This window comes from Octopus bimaculoides, chromosome 12, assembly GCF_046866305.1.
Source record: "Octopus bimaculoides isolate indiv1 chromosome 12, ASM4686630v1, whole genome shotgun sequence".
In the NCBI taxonomy this organism is placed as follows: domain Eukaryota; kingdom Metazoa; phylum Mollusca; class Cephalopoda; order Octopoda; family Octopodidae; genus Octopus; species Octopus bimaculoides.
The window spans coordinates 14,344,705-14,359,251 of record NC_142939.1 but is presented as its reverse complement, the minus strand read 5'-3'; the positions used below and the strand labels follow the sequence as shown (position 1 = coordinate 14,359,251).

Here is a 14,547-nt window from a genome sequence, read left to right as displayed (position 1 = left end):
TTCTTTCTTCATCCCTCCCTCATCATATATATATATATATATATATATGATGAAGGAGGGATGAAGATATATATATATATATATATATATATATATATATATAATAATTTTCCAGAGGGTTTCTCTTTTGAATATGAAAATTTAAAAGTTAAAAACCTTATTATATATATATATATATATATATATATATATATATATATATAGTCTCATGTTTAACATGAATGCATATAGCAAAGATCATATACATACATACATAGCTCATCACACACATATAATACAATATAAACACGCATGAGTATATATATTAGAGAGAGAGATTAGTAATATTGCTAATAACAAAGGTAATAATAATAATAATAATAATTAGTAATAAAAATACGATGATCGTTTTAAACAAAATTGCTGAAGCAAAAAGAATGACGGTACTCACGAAATGCTAGCGTGTGTGTGTATATATGTAAATATATACATGTATTTTATGTATACAAAATTATGTGTAACGGTAGTTAAACCGAGATGTTATTCACATGTGCGACCTCTTCTTGGATGTTAATGTGACAAGAGAGAGAGGGGGAGTGGAGAAACATAGAGAGAGTACAAGAGAGAGACAGATTAGGAAATGCGGATGAGGGAAGGAGGAAGAAAAGATCTAGGAAGGGAACGGGGAGGTATGAAGAGATAGAGATAGAGAGAGAGAGAGAGAGAAAAGGGGAAATGAGAAGGGAGGTAGACCAGCAATGCGGAGGAAGGGAGTGAGAGAAATAGAGAGAAAGGAAGCGAGGGAGGGAGGGAGGAAAGAGACCGGAGTGCAGGAAAGATGGACGGATGTGTGGAGGAAAGGGAGGAATAGGAATGACTGGGAGCACGAGAGATGGATGGATGGGTGGAGGGAAGGAGGGAGGGAGGGAGGAAAAGAGCAAACGATGCTACATGGTCAAGGGGAATAATTGTGTACGTATTCATCGGAACGTACAGACGACCATGGTGATGATAGGGAAATGATACGGGAAGTAGGGGTGGGGGAATGGAAGCATTTCTTGATTGTAGTAGTAGTAGTAGTAATAGTGATAGTAGTAATCATGAGCGTCGTAACAGTATTATGGGTCTCCAGGCAAAATCTGTACACCGGACTCTATTGTATTAACGGACTGCAAGCCATGTGATACATTAATCATAAATGGATCCCAAGACACAAAGACGTCTCTGTGCTATTTGCCCACTGCGTCCCTGCATTAAGATGGCATTTATAGTAGTAGTAGTAGTAGTAGTAGTAGTAGTAGTAGTAGTAGTAGTAGTAGTAGTAGTTGTTGTTGTTGTTGTTGTTGGAAGAGGAGGTAGAAGCGCAGCGTTGGCAATTAATGGTCAAAGTAATTTTAATAGTCATCATCATCATTTAACGTCCGTTGTCCATGTTGGAATGGGTTGGACAGTCTGGTTGGGCTGGCACGTTGGAAGGCTGCACCGGACTCCAGTTCCATTTGGCAAGGTTTTTCTATGGCTCTATACCCTTCCTAACACCAACCACTCCGAGAGCGTAATGGGTGCGTTTACGTGCCACCGGCATGGGTGCCATCTGTGTGACACCGGGGTGCATTTACGTGCCACTGACACAGGTGCCGATTTGCGTAACACCAGTATCTGTCACAACTGTGATTTTGCTCAGCTTGATGGGTCTTCTTCTCAAGCACGACATAACGTCAAAGGTTTTGGTTACTGCCTCCGAAAGGCCCAATACTCAAAAGGAACTCAGCACGAGTGCACTTGGCTTGACGGGTCCTCTCAAGTACAGCACATCACCAATGGTCTCAGTCACTAGTTATTGCCTCTGTGATGCTCAAAGTTCGAAGATCATGCTTCCCCACCTCGTCTCACATCTTCCTAGGTCTACCTCTACCACAGGTTCCCTCCACAGTTAGAGATCGGCACTTCTTCACACAGCTGTCCTCGTCCATACACATCACATGACCATACCAGCACTGTCATCTCTCTTGCACACCACATCTGATGCTTCTTATGCCTAACTTTTCTCTCAAGACGCTTACACTCTATCGAACATGCACACTGACATTGCACATCCAGCGAAGCATACTGGCTTCATTTCTTTCAAGCCTATGCATGTCCTTGACTGTCATAGCCCATGTTTCACTGCCATGCAGCATAGCTGTTCGTGCACAGACATCAAACAATCTGCATTTTCACTCTGTGGTCCTTTGTTGCCAGCAGGGGTAGGAGCCCTCCAAACTTTGCCCAGCCTCATTTTATTCTCACAGCTACACTCACGGAGCATTCACCTCCACTACTAACTTGGTCACTTAGATAACGGAAGCTACGTACTACCTCTAGTTTTTCCCCCTGGCAGTTGATGGAGTCTATTTTCCACACATGTTTAGCATTTATTGTACCTGTGCACCTTCCACATACAAAAGTAACTTTCCCTGTCAACCTTCCTCTGATGTTGCTGCACCTCTTATGTGTCCAAAGCTTACACTGGGTGCATCCTATGGAGTTTCTACCTACACCTTTTCTACAGATTGAGCAGGGTCATCTACTTGAAGGGATTTGGGATTTGTTTGCCTTCCTACTTACTATAACTCTGGTTTTTGCTAGATTATCTCTAAGGCTCTTTGATTCTAGACCTTGCTTCCATACTTGGAACTTCTTCTCTAGTTCAGCATAGAGGAGCTTCCAGGAGCAGCCTGTCTTGAATTCCTCTGTTATTGTCTGGAGTACATTTTTGTATTTATTCTATCATTTAGCCATCATCTTGTGCAATCTATCTAATCAAAGCTTACATATATTCCCAAAGTGCCACAGAGCTTGTCATTCAAAGATCTGTCTGGGTCGCCACTTAACGGCCTTGCTGGCTTTCCTCATTTTTTTTTTTTTAATGAACATGAAGAATTGCCATCAAATCAAAAGTCGGAAAAGAGAGCAATACTCATAACACTTTTCAGGATCTTCAGGGCTGATGGAACTGAGGGTGGGAAGTGTCTTCAAAGTGAAGACCTGGCCTGAATGACTGCATTAGTATGGGTCCCACTAAAGGCTCTGATGATGTTAGCTAAGTTTGGTAGTGTTAGATTAGGTTATATTAAGATAGCTCAGGCAATTTCTTGGATTTGTTAATTTCTATCGACGTTTTATACCTCGTTGTGCTGAAACTTTATACTCTCTCAACAAATTGCTGCAACACTGCAAGAAGAGAGCAGAAAAGATTCCTTTAATTCCTACTGAAATATAAGCTTTCGACATGTTAAACAGAAACTATCTCGTGTCTCCATGTTGGCTCACCCCATTCCTGATGCTGAAATTTCTCTTGTAGTTGATGCGTCCGAAATTGGCGTCAGCGCAGTCATTCAACAACTCCACCATGGTGAATGGCAACCTCTTGCGATTTTCTCTACACAGTTAAAACCAGCTGAAACTAAATATAGCGCATTCAGTCGTGAACTGTTAACTACTTACCTTTCAGTTAAACATTTCCAACACATTTTGGAAGGGAGAAACTTCACAATGTTTACAGATCATAAACCGTTATCTTTTGCTTTACACTGCAAGCCAGATAAATTTTCTCCGAGAAACATTCGACATTTGGAGTACATTTAACAGTTCACGAGTGATATACGACACATTCTAGGTTCTGAGAACATTGTTACAGACCTTTATCCCGTTTACCCGTCAACGCGTTATTTTCAACTGCAGAAATTAACTTGGACGAAATGTCTGAAGATCAGCCATCCGTTGATTTGAATAATATACAACAACCAGAACTAATTCTTTTCGACCTCCAATTTTTCCCAGTTGCGACTTCAAACAAACAGATCCTTTGAAATATTTCTTCTGGAAAACCTCGTCCTTTACTTCCTGAAAAGCATCACCGTATCGTTTTCTCAGCACTACACAATATTTCACATCCTGGTATAACAGCAACATTGAAGCTTATTTCAGCTGGTTTCGTTTGGCCGAACATGCGTCGATACATAGCTAATTGGACTCGTACCTGTGTCGATTGTCAAAGATTCAAGGCACATAAATATATCCGTGTACCGTTAGATACTTTCTCCACTCCAGATGCACGATTCCAGCACATACATGTTGATATAGAAGGACCTTGGCTTGCGAGTCAGGGCTACACGTTTTTATTAACCTGTATCGACCATTTTTTCCCGCTGGCCAGAAGTCATTCCATTCACAGACGTCTCTTCTCTAACTGTGGCACAAGCTTTAGTCACAGGATGGATCTGTAGTGGGAAAGGTGTAGCAAAAAATGTTGAGGCAGCAGATGAAATAGGCCTGTGGACGACATCAAAGTAAAACAATGGGAAAGCATCGGACTGTGGTTTAAATAATTTATCCAATCGACACTTGCGTTTACTTGTATACACCATAAAATTCACTACGTAACATTACCAACTTGCTTCGTGTTGGTGAAGAAGAAAATAAACAAGGAAAATATTGTGTCGATGTAATGAGGTAGAACCGGGTATGTTTTGTTTCCGTGTGTGCGTTGGTCATTCGGTGGTGTCTGTTTATGTTCTGCCACTGCTACTGTGTTGGGTCGTTCATGCTGAATATGTGGTTCTATATTAGCTGCTTGACTGGCGTAAGTTACTTGCTGGCTGTCTGCTTGGTGATGGCTGTCTGCCTCTGTCGTATGTCTGACTGCATTTATAATGGTCATGACAGCTAGAAGGACAGACATACCACAGGAGTAATTTCTACTTATGTAAGTCGCCTCCTGTCCACTCGAACCTTAAATGACACGACTCATTGACCGAGTCCATTGTTGAGATTGGGTATGTTAGCTGTCCAATCGAATCACATGACAGACCAATCAAGCACAGCAAATAATCTTTGCTCTCTGGAGCCTTACAGCATCTATAAATAAAGGGATTTCTTCCAGTTTTGTTCAGAGAGGAGAGTTGTTTTGCAGGTGGCTTTGACATGCTGCTTGCATTCTTGTTTGCCATGCATCTATAAGCAGGAAGAATGAGAGACTGCAAGAAGTAACGGCACATATTTCTGCTCTTGGCTCTCAAGCACACATCACCAAGTTCCGACTGATTTGAAAAGCAAATATGTATACTTTCTTCAGATAGTTATTATTGTGCTGTAACCAACAGTTGCTGTAGAAATTCATTTAATAGTTGAATAAAATGTAGCAGTTAATTGCAACTCGGTTTCTTGTTTACTTTCCTCTGTTTTATACACAACTCATTGGAACCAAGAATTTGTAATTACGCCAGGGCCAGAGACATGCTAACTCACCTCCCTAAAAGATAAACGTCGTGAAATACAGTAAGTAGGTTACGTTTCTTTGTAATTGACACCTTTTATCTATTTCAAAGATAAAAAAGTTAAATGATAAAGCTAGGGAAAGGCTTTTTAACAAAGGCATTCACAAGGTAGTAGCATGACTGTGTAGGTAAGACAATTAACAAATTTGTTTTGGAATGAGGGTTTCTAAGTGACCGATATAAGGGTGGAGTAGTTGTGTAGCTGTTTAGAAAATGGTAGGTAAATATCAGTGTGATTTCAACTATACGTGAAACCGTGGATGTATGTTTTGAGATAGTGTGAGACGGACCTGCAGGAAGGGCTAGTGTGGGATGTTAGGGAAACTATGCAAATATCTTGGCTGCTAAAATTTGGGGGTGTTATGCAAACTTTGGATAACTTGGACAATATTTCTTAACCTAACTAAAAACATGAAGCTTAGTAATAAAGAGAGCAGGTGAAATCATTCTCAGAACAGAGGAAGAAAGAGGACATGGGTGGTAAGTGAGGTAGATAGGTGGAGTGTGGGGTGTATAGTGTATGACCTATCACATGATCTGGCGTTTGAATTTCAATTTTTGCCAGATAACAGGTTTACTCATTAATATAGACAAGTTAATTGTAATTTTGATAGGTAGCACATTTTTCAGTTGGTGTAGAAAAGGATAACAATTGGAAGAACTTGTGAGAAAATAGAGAAGGGGCGCATATTGCAGGACTGTGAGAATGGGGGTGCACATTGTAGGGCTAGGAGAATGGGTCATACATTGTAGGGCTGGCAGAAAGGTGCACATTTAAAGGCTAGGAAAAAGGGAGAAGGAGGGGACATTGGAAGGATGGGAGAACATTGCAGGGCTGGGAGAAGGGAAGAACACTGTAGAATGGGGCACACTTTGTTGGGCTAGGGATAAGTAAGTATGAAATGTAGGGCTTACCTAAGGTGCTGGATACCCTGGTGTCAGTCCTTCTTGTTGATCTAGCTTGAAAAGAACACATGCGAGAACAGACTCACATATTATTCCAGTCATGTTCTGATACACAATGTATACTTGATCAGCTGACAAGTTGTTTACCAGCAGCTTGTGTTGTTTATTGAGATAACAAGTAAATTACAAGAAATGGAACTAAAAGTTTTTCTGATACCACTGCTTGATTGATATGTTAGAACAAAGTATTTTTTTACTTCATCAAGCCATCACCTATCTTCTGTGTGAGGCTTATCTTATGAGTAAAGAGGTGGTTGAATGTAGTGGTCTCAATGTGTTACGATTTGGAGGAAGAGATCTGCCTTTCTAAAAGATGTTGATGATGTTCATAGCTACAGGATTGATGGTTATGATGCTATTTTACTTTTCATCTTATTTTAGTCAGGAGAGAAGGTAGTTCCCATGACCCATATAAGGTTTCCAGAACTGGAGGGAGGGATGGAAGAAAGTGTCCTCAAACTAGAAACCTGATCCAAATACTTTCTACAGAATGGTCTCTGCTAAAAGTATTGAAGACACCAAATTGAGGTGCTAATCAAATCTCTACATTGGAGTCAGGAAGGAGGAAAATACCTTCAAACTGAAAACTTGGCCTATACGTTTGTGACAGAATAGATTCAATTAAAGGCACTTAAGGTAACACATAGGGATGTTAAGCTGGGCAACGACAGATTTTGAACTCAGAATGCAAAGAGCCAGAACAAATACCACAGGGAAGTTGGTGCAATGTCTCTAGTGAAGGCTACATCATGTTGCCCCACATCTTTGAACGAAGCCTTAGGCTCAATACAGATGGCTGTGAGAAGTTGCTGGAGATGGGTCAAACCCCAGCTGGGGAGGGTTAATGCTAGATGGCCATATGTGTGGCAGCAGACTTTGGCCTCTTGCCATACCTCCAGAAAGAGTCAGAAGTGATTAATGGAGAGTTTCTATGACATCACCAGTTCCAATATCTGGCCTCCTAATCACCTTGATAATAATCTCATGGATTACAATGGTTGATAAAGATACCAACCACTCTACCTGCAACATCAAAGCTGAAGTGGTGGCCAAGGTGAAGTGGGTGTTTGAAGGTCATAATATTAGTGGCAGGATATTGCCAAAGAAATGTGATTAGGGGGTGCGGAGGGGAAGTGAGTGGTGAAAACCTGGGTATATATAGAGCGGTGGAGCTGCTGGATTGCAATGATACAGAGAAACAGGGCTGTGAGATGCACTTGCATAGCAAGTGACCTGATCTGAGATCGTGTGCTGGAACGAAAATAATTGCAGCGTGGAAGGTGTTTATAAGCCATTTAAAATAACACACAAAATCCGTTAGATTCACTTCAACATTTACAGCACAGAATTTTGTCAGTGAACAGGTCGCGGTCTCAAAGCGACGAAGATATTTTGGCAAATTAAATTTAAATGTTGAAGTGAATCTAACGGATTTTGTGTGTTATTTTAAATGGCTTATAAACACCTTCCACGCTGCAATTGTATGTATATATAGTAAATCAAAAAAGAATATATATATACACACACGCATACATACATACATACATACTCACACACACACACATATATATATATATATGTATATGTGTAGATAAATATCTAAGATAACAAATCTCACAGTGACATGAACCAAATGCGAGAATAAAATGATAAACGTAAAACATATATGACAGTATTTCAGTTAATGTGATTATCGGGTATGATTTAAAGAAAGATATTGCAAGAGAATAGAAGGGCAAGTATAATGAGGGGTTGGGGGAACACGTTAAAAATATTACGGAAGCTCATAAGTATCTGTAAATATAGAATACACTGAATAACTCCTCTCTCATATAATAATCTGTTTCTTGAAGTCCCATACCTCGTGGAAAGCTAAAAGGTTGGTAAGGAAGATTTAGAATATGGAGATGTAAAAATATTGAAATTTTTGGAATAAAAATTTTCTTCAGTATCGTTAATTTCCATTTTATGAAATATGGGACTAATACAAAATGAAGGGGAGAGTGAGGAAATCCTTTAACTACAGATGTGTCCCACCGATTTTGTTTTTCTTATAACTTTCCGAAAAATGGATATTTCTTTTGTAAGATTTTCAACAAATACGTTCCAGATGATGAAGACTACGATTATATTGGAATTTGATGTGGAAAAATAAGGAACGGGCAGATAATTCACACACTTCGTCAAAAAAAATGTAGCGCAGGGGTGGCTGTGTGGTAAGTAGCTTGCTTACCAGCCACATGGTTCCGGGTTCAGTCCCACTGCGTGGCACCTTGGGCAAGTGTCTTCTACTATAGCTTCGGGCCGACCAAAGCCTTGTGAGTGGATTTGGTAGACGGAAACTAAAAGAAGCTCGTCGTATATATATGTACATATATATATGTATGTGTGTTTGTGTGTCAGTGTTTGTCCCCCCCACCATCGCTTGACAACCGATGGTGGTGTGTTTACGTCCCCGTAACTTAGCGGTTCGGCAAAAAGAGACCGATACAATAAGTACTAGGCTTACAGAGAATGAGTCCTGGGGTCGATTTGCTCGACTAAAGACGGTGCTCCAGCATGGCCGTAGTCAAATGACTGAAACAAGTAAAAGAGAGTAAAAGAGTAACAAAGACAAAATTAGGATTATCGGACAACCTTCCCCTACCCAATTCTTTCTTTTCTTTCCTTTTTCTTTTCACGCCAGATTCTTACATAATCTGAGATTGCATTTCTAGCAAATTTTAATATAAGAAAAACATCTCGTTTTCAGAGAGTTATGAGGAAACAAATCGAAGTGTGTAAATTATTTAATACTTATCTCCACTACTCGAAAAGACTTCTACAACAAATTCCAATATAACCTTATCCTAGGCTCTCTAGAATGCACCTCTAAAAATGTTCATTAAAAAATACATATTTTTCAGGGCGATCCTTCGATATTGGCCTAGAGAGTGTCGGTATGAGGAGACAATGCTTTCTTTACCTTCTTTCTCAGCCTAGCTTCTTTATGTCATGAAAAAAAGTTGTGTGGATAAATGAAGTCATGTACCACCACCGAAGGATAGCCTTTTTCGGAAAATTATACAGAAACAAAGTTGAGTGAGAGGTACAGCTCTAGGTTAACATGCAGTTGACCGTTGTAAAAAGTGAAAGTAAATTGTCCTTAAAAATAAAATCATCATCATCATCATCATCGTTTGACGTCCGTTTTCCATGCTGGCATAGGTTGGACAGTTTGACTGGGGACTGGCAAGCCAGGAGGCTGCACCAGGCTCCAATCTGATCTGGCAATGTTTCTATAGCTGGATGTCCTTCCTAACGCCAACCAACCACTCCGAGAGTGTAGTGTGTGCTTTTTACGTGCCACCGGCACGGGAGCCAGTCAGGTGGCACTGGCATCGTCCACGTTCGGATGGTGCTTTTTACGTGCTACCAGCACAAGAGCCAGTCGGAGTGGCGGGGTCTGGCTTCGACCACGTTCAGAAGAAGATGCTTTTTACGTACCACCGGTACGAGGATAAAAATAAATTGATAGCAAGTGAAAGTGTCGACCCTGACTGAAATTTCATAAAACATGATATCCGATGGGTAAAAAAAGTCAGGAAAGACTTCCTTTCGTACCCCACCATAAAATTTTCTTTTTAAATATTACATATGATGGAAAATTGATTTCCTACCATATCTTATAATAATAATGATGAGAAAGTCATAAAATTAAGAATTTCTATTAAAAAAACTTCGTTTCTGTATTATGTAAATTCACGTGCCAGTTTGGTCTAACGTTAAAGCCTAAATTGCCTAACTCTATGAAATTTGCCTAATCTTGGCCCATAAATATACATAATACAGAAGTGAAGCTTTTTTTTAATAGAAATTCTTAATTTTGATGACTTTCTCATCGTTATTATAAGACATGGTAGGAAAACAATTTTCCAACATGTGTAATATAAAAAAAAAATTATGGGGGCAGGTGTACAAAAGGAAGCCTTTCCGAAGGTCGATAGAATAAATACTAGGCTTAAAAGAAATAAGTACTGAGGTTGGTTCCACTAAACTCTTCAAGGTGTTGCTTTAGCATGGCCGCAGTCCAATAACTGAAACAAGTAAATGATAAATAGACAAATATACATAAAAACTTTGACTGGAATCATTGAATAAAATAATGTGTGTGTACGTATGTATGTAGTGTGTGTGTGTGTGTGTGTACGAATCTGTGCTTATCTATATGTGTTAGTAGGTTGGTAGGGATGTTTAATTTAAGTAACAGAGGGCTATGATTGAGAGACAAAAGAAATGGATACTGATACTAAACTGCCCACCGCACTCTCTCTATCTCTCTCTCTCTCTGTGTCTGTCTCTCTATCCCCCCTCTCTCTCTTCCCCCTCTCTGTTCTGTCGACACGCACAGAACAATTAAACACTCGGCTCGGAATAATTTAAAATAACAGAAATGAGAAGAGACAATAAAATGTTTTAAACTAACAACCCAACTATTTTTAGATAACAACAAAGTCACCATTGCACGGGATCCCTCGAACGTAAAAGCAGGGACCTCTACTTGGTCACATGGCCTGCAAGAAATAGCAGCCAAATTTCCTTCAGATCACATCTTATCATCTTTTAGCATTTAGGTTTATTGTCAAACGAAATGCTTATTTATTTCATTGGGTAACCCTATCCCGTACAAATCAATTCTCTTCAATAAAAACGAACACGCTGGATAAATTGAATCACAGCATAACAAATATTTATTATGAGGTGCTCAGCCTATATCTCGGGTAACGGAATTGCCAGGTCGCCCTTTATGGTTGGTGTGAAGACGGTGTCGATGCTGTTGATTAATTCATTCTTCAGCCTCAGTTAGTATAGACCCAAAGGTAGAGTTACGGAGCGGCTCTTAGTGGTCCTGTCGTCTTCGAAGGTTCAGCGCTAAGAGGTCGAGAAAAGGCGGGAACGCTTTGATATAGGATGACCACGCATGCGCATGAGGGACTTCCTGCATGCCTTCCGGAAGACATGTCCCTGCGCATGCGTGGACGAACTTCCCAAAATGGCGACTGGTATTAGGCACCATTACAGTTGTATAGCTGAAAGACGTTTATCCATTATATATGTATAATTCTTTTTCTGTTGCACTTGCATTATTTCATAATGTTACATTTGTCCAATAGTCGAAAGACCCTTTCTGTTATTCATCCATTTGTATTTGTAATGTACAATTATTTTCCATGCTTTGCATAGCCGAAAGGTGTCCTGTTGTTTGTGCATAATTCTTGCTTTCTCTTTGTTTCCAGTCTTGTTTTGTTCTTGTATACATTTGTTTGCTTCCCCAGAGGCTTAATGCCTTGCTGGATTCATATAGTCTTGGTAATAAAGGGGTGTGAAACTATAATGACTTTCCAGAAACCGACTGATGAGGAAATCTGCTGCAAATGGTCTGTGTATTTTGTTTCTGTCCTTTTTGCCAGTTGTTATGTCATTGTCTTATCGCTTATGTTAACTTTGATTTATATATATCTATATGTGTGTGTGTGTGAGATGTGCTTCTTTCAGTTTCCATCTACCAAATCAATGCATAACATTCAGTTAGCCTGGGGCTATAGTAGAAGACATTTGCTTAAGGTGTCACAGTGGGTCTGAACCTAGGAACCATGTGCTTGGGAAGCACGCTTCTTACCACACAGCCATTATTACACTCTCAGAGTTTGAACGATTTAACCGTAACACAACCTGTTACAAATGTATCTCATGCTTTTGTTTTGGGATTTTCACTACAAAAAAACCTGTTGTTTACATGAACTGCAGGAAGGGCATCCAGCCATAGAAAACTTAGCTCTCAACAAATTCTATCTAACTCATGCAAGCATAGAAAAGCAGACATTAAATGATGATGAACAAGGCTACTTTCCAAATGTCATTGGGATACTGTGCTTTCCTCCTCCTCTTACTAACTAGTTCTTAGGTCTTTGAAATGCTGATGTTTAGGTGTTTGAATATTTGTCCATATTATGAAAACTAGGCCAGAAGTTATAAATTTCTCCCTAAACAAACCATCCTGAATTGGCGACATTGTCCCATTATCTAGAATAAACAAGAGCTATGGACAGAGCCCAGTGAACACCTATCTGTACACTAAATTTCTTACTGAACATTCAGCTTATACTAATATGGCTTGAAATCACTGTCAGAAGTCCTTGATTAACACCTTGTTTTCTTAGTGGTCAGTACAATGCAGAGCATGGAACCTTGTTCAAGGCCTTCCCAACGTCATTAAATGCTATTAATAACAGTTTATGCTTTGTTAATTGCCACATAATAAATTTTACGTATGTAATCCTATATCCTGGAGCAAAAAACACAAACAGCATCTTATTCAAGGTCACTTTATTCTCTTTTTATTTTACGAAATAAAGTTTATTTATTTTATGAAATAAATTTCTTTTTTTTTGCATGCTGATTCTATTATCTCAAATGACTTTATTCATTAAAACTTAATAAAACTTCTGTTGTTGAATATGTCATTGTAATGTTGTCATCACACATTAAAAGCCACCTTTCAAATCCTGTTTTATTACAAAGAAAAATCTTGGCTAAGGTTTTGATTTTTGTTTATGAATCCAAGAAACTATTTCTTACACATTCTGGGAGATTGTCAAACAAATTACAATTTTCGTATCTCCTGTGCCACATAAACTTGCAGAAATATGAGTCAGCCATAGAATGGTGGATCCCACAACATTGTTTATTATTTCATTTTACAGAGGCCTATGTGCTTTCCACTTATTGTGTGTGGGAATCATCTTTTGAGTTAATAAACTCACTGGTGTGGTTCACTGTTTTATGCCAAAAATTATAACCATCAATTTCAGGAATGCTAGAATAGGCACATCACAGGTCACTGAAAATTGTGGCTCCTGGTGAATCAATTGATGTATACATTCCTCTAGTGTGTCACAATTCCAACTTGACACTGTATAAAGAAAAACATGTCTGGTCTCTTGACACATTCCTTTGAAAACTCACTGCTGCGGTTGCATCCTTTTTCAGTTGTATACACACCTTGAGAAGACTGTTTCATCTATCTCAACAATTTTTCCAGGTCTACCAATCTGAGCTGGGTTGTAGAGTTTGTCCTTTTCACATATTTCATGAATATAGCTATTGTAATCAACAGCTGTGCATTTGGCAAGTAAACTATACTTTGGCTTGTTATTCTGGAAACAGGCACCAATATGTCTGTGACTTTCAATTGGCTAAAATTACCCAAAAGTTGCAAACTTTAAAAGCTATTAATTTTTTATTTCTCTTTTTTTTTTCTCTTTTTCTCTTTTAGTTGTTTCAGTCATTTGATTGCGGCCATGCTGGAGCACCACCTTTAGTCGAGCAAATCAACCCCAGGACTTATTCTTTGGAAGCCTAGTACTTATTCTATCGGTCTCTTTTGCTGAACTGCTAAGTTACAGGGACATAAACACACCAGCATCGGTTGCCAAGCTTGTTGGGGGGGGGGGCGGACAAACACAGATGCACAAACATATACACACACACATACATATTATACGACGGGCTTCTTTCAGTTTCCGTCTACCAAATCCACTCACAAGCTTTGGTCGACCTGAGGCTATAGTAGAAGACACTTGCCCAAGGTGCCACGCAGTGGGAATGAACCCGGAACCATGTGGTTGGTAAGCAAGCTACTTACCACACAGCCACTCCTGCGCCTCGTCTATATCTATTAATTTATGGGGAAAACAAATTTCATTTCCATATTTAGCATACAAAACTACAACAATGCACCAAATTTGAAAACAATTGGAACTTAAAAGAATTGAAAATTACGAGCCAAAGAGAAAAGGCCTCAGTTTTAGTGACATCCAATTTGTTTCTGAGTTTGTTGCTTCACTGAGTTTAATTCACAATTCAACTGTAATTAGTCAATGTATAATGTATTGTTCAGTTTCATTTTACTTATTTTATTTTTGATTATTAACACTTATTTTTTTCCCCCTTTTATTTATCCCACTTCTTTTCACATTGTTGTTTGCTATTACGTCTTCATAAAACTAAAGATTGCTGGGACATAGAGACATGTAACAGATATGTGTGTGTGTGACTTGCATAAACCAAAATTTACAATATCGTAAATGTCAACAGGTGACAACTAAACTGGATAATAAAAAAAATTACTCTTCCACTGAGTTCCCACAATGGTGCTTGCTTGCTGCAACCAACAATGTTTCAAATGAACAATTTAATCTGTGTCAGTACTCTGGGCTCACAATCATGAGGTAGCGAGTTCGAA

The 14,547-nt window shown here is 39.1% G+C and overlaps 1 protein-coding gene across 3 annotated transcripts in view; it reads right to left on the bottom strand.

Annotated features, from left to right (window-relative positions):
- LOC106881863 (putative UDP-sugar transporter protein SLC35A4) overlaps nt 1-7,153 on the bottom strand; it is a 105,453-nt gene extending 98,300 nt beyond the window's left edge. The window contains exon 1 of one of the 3 annotated variants that reach the window (XM_089360829.1): nt 6,213-7,153. The gene's annotated coding sequence lies outside the window, so the exon portion shown is untranslated. Of the gene's footprint in view, nt 1-430; nt 1,272-6,212 lie in introns of those variants that run through there. The other 2 variants (XM_089360828.1, XM_089360826.1) reach the window with 2 other exon arrangements.
- Nucleotides 7,154-14,547: the final 7,394 nt, after the last annotated feature.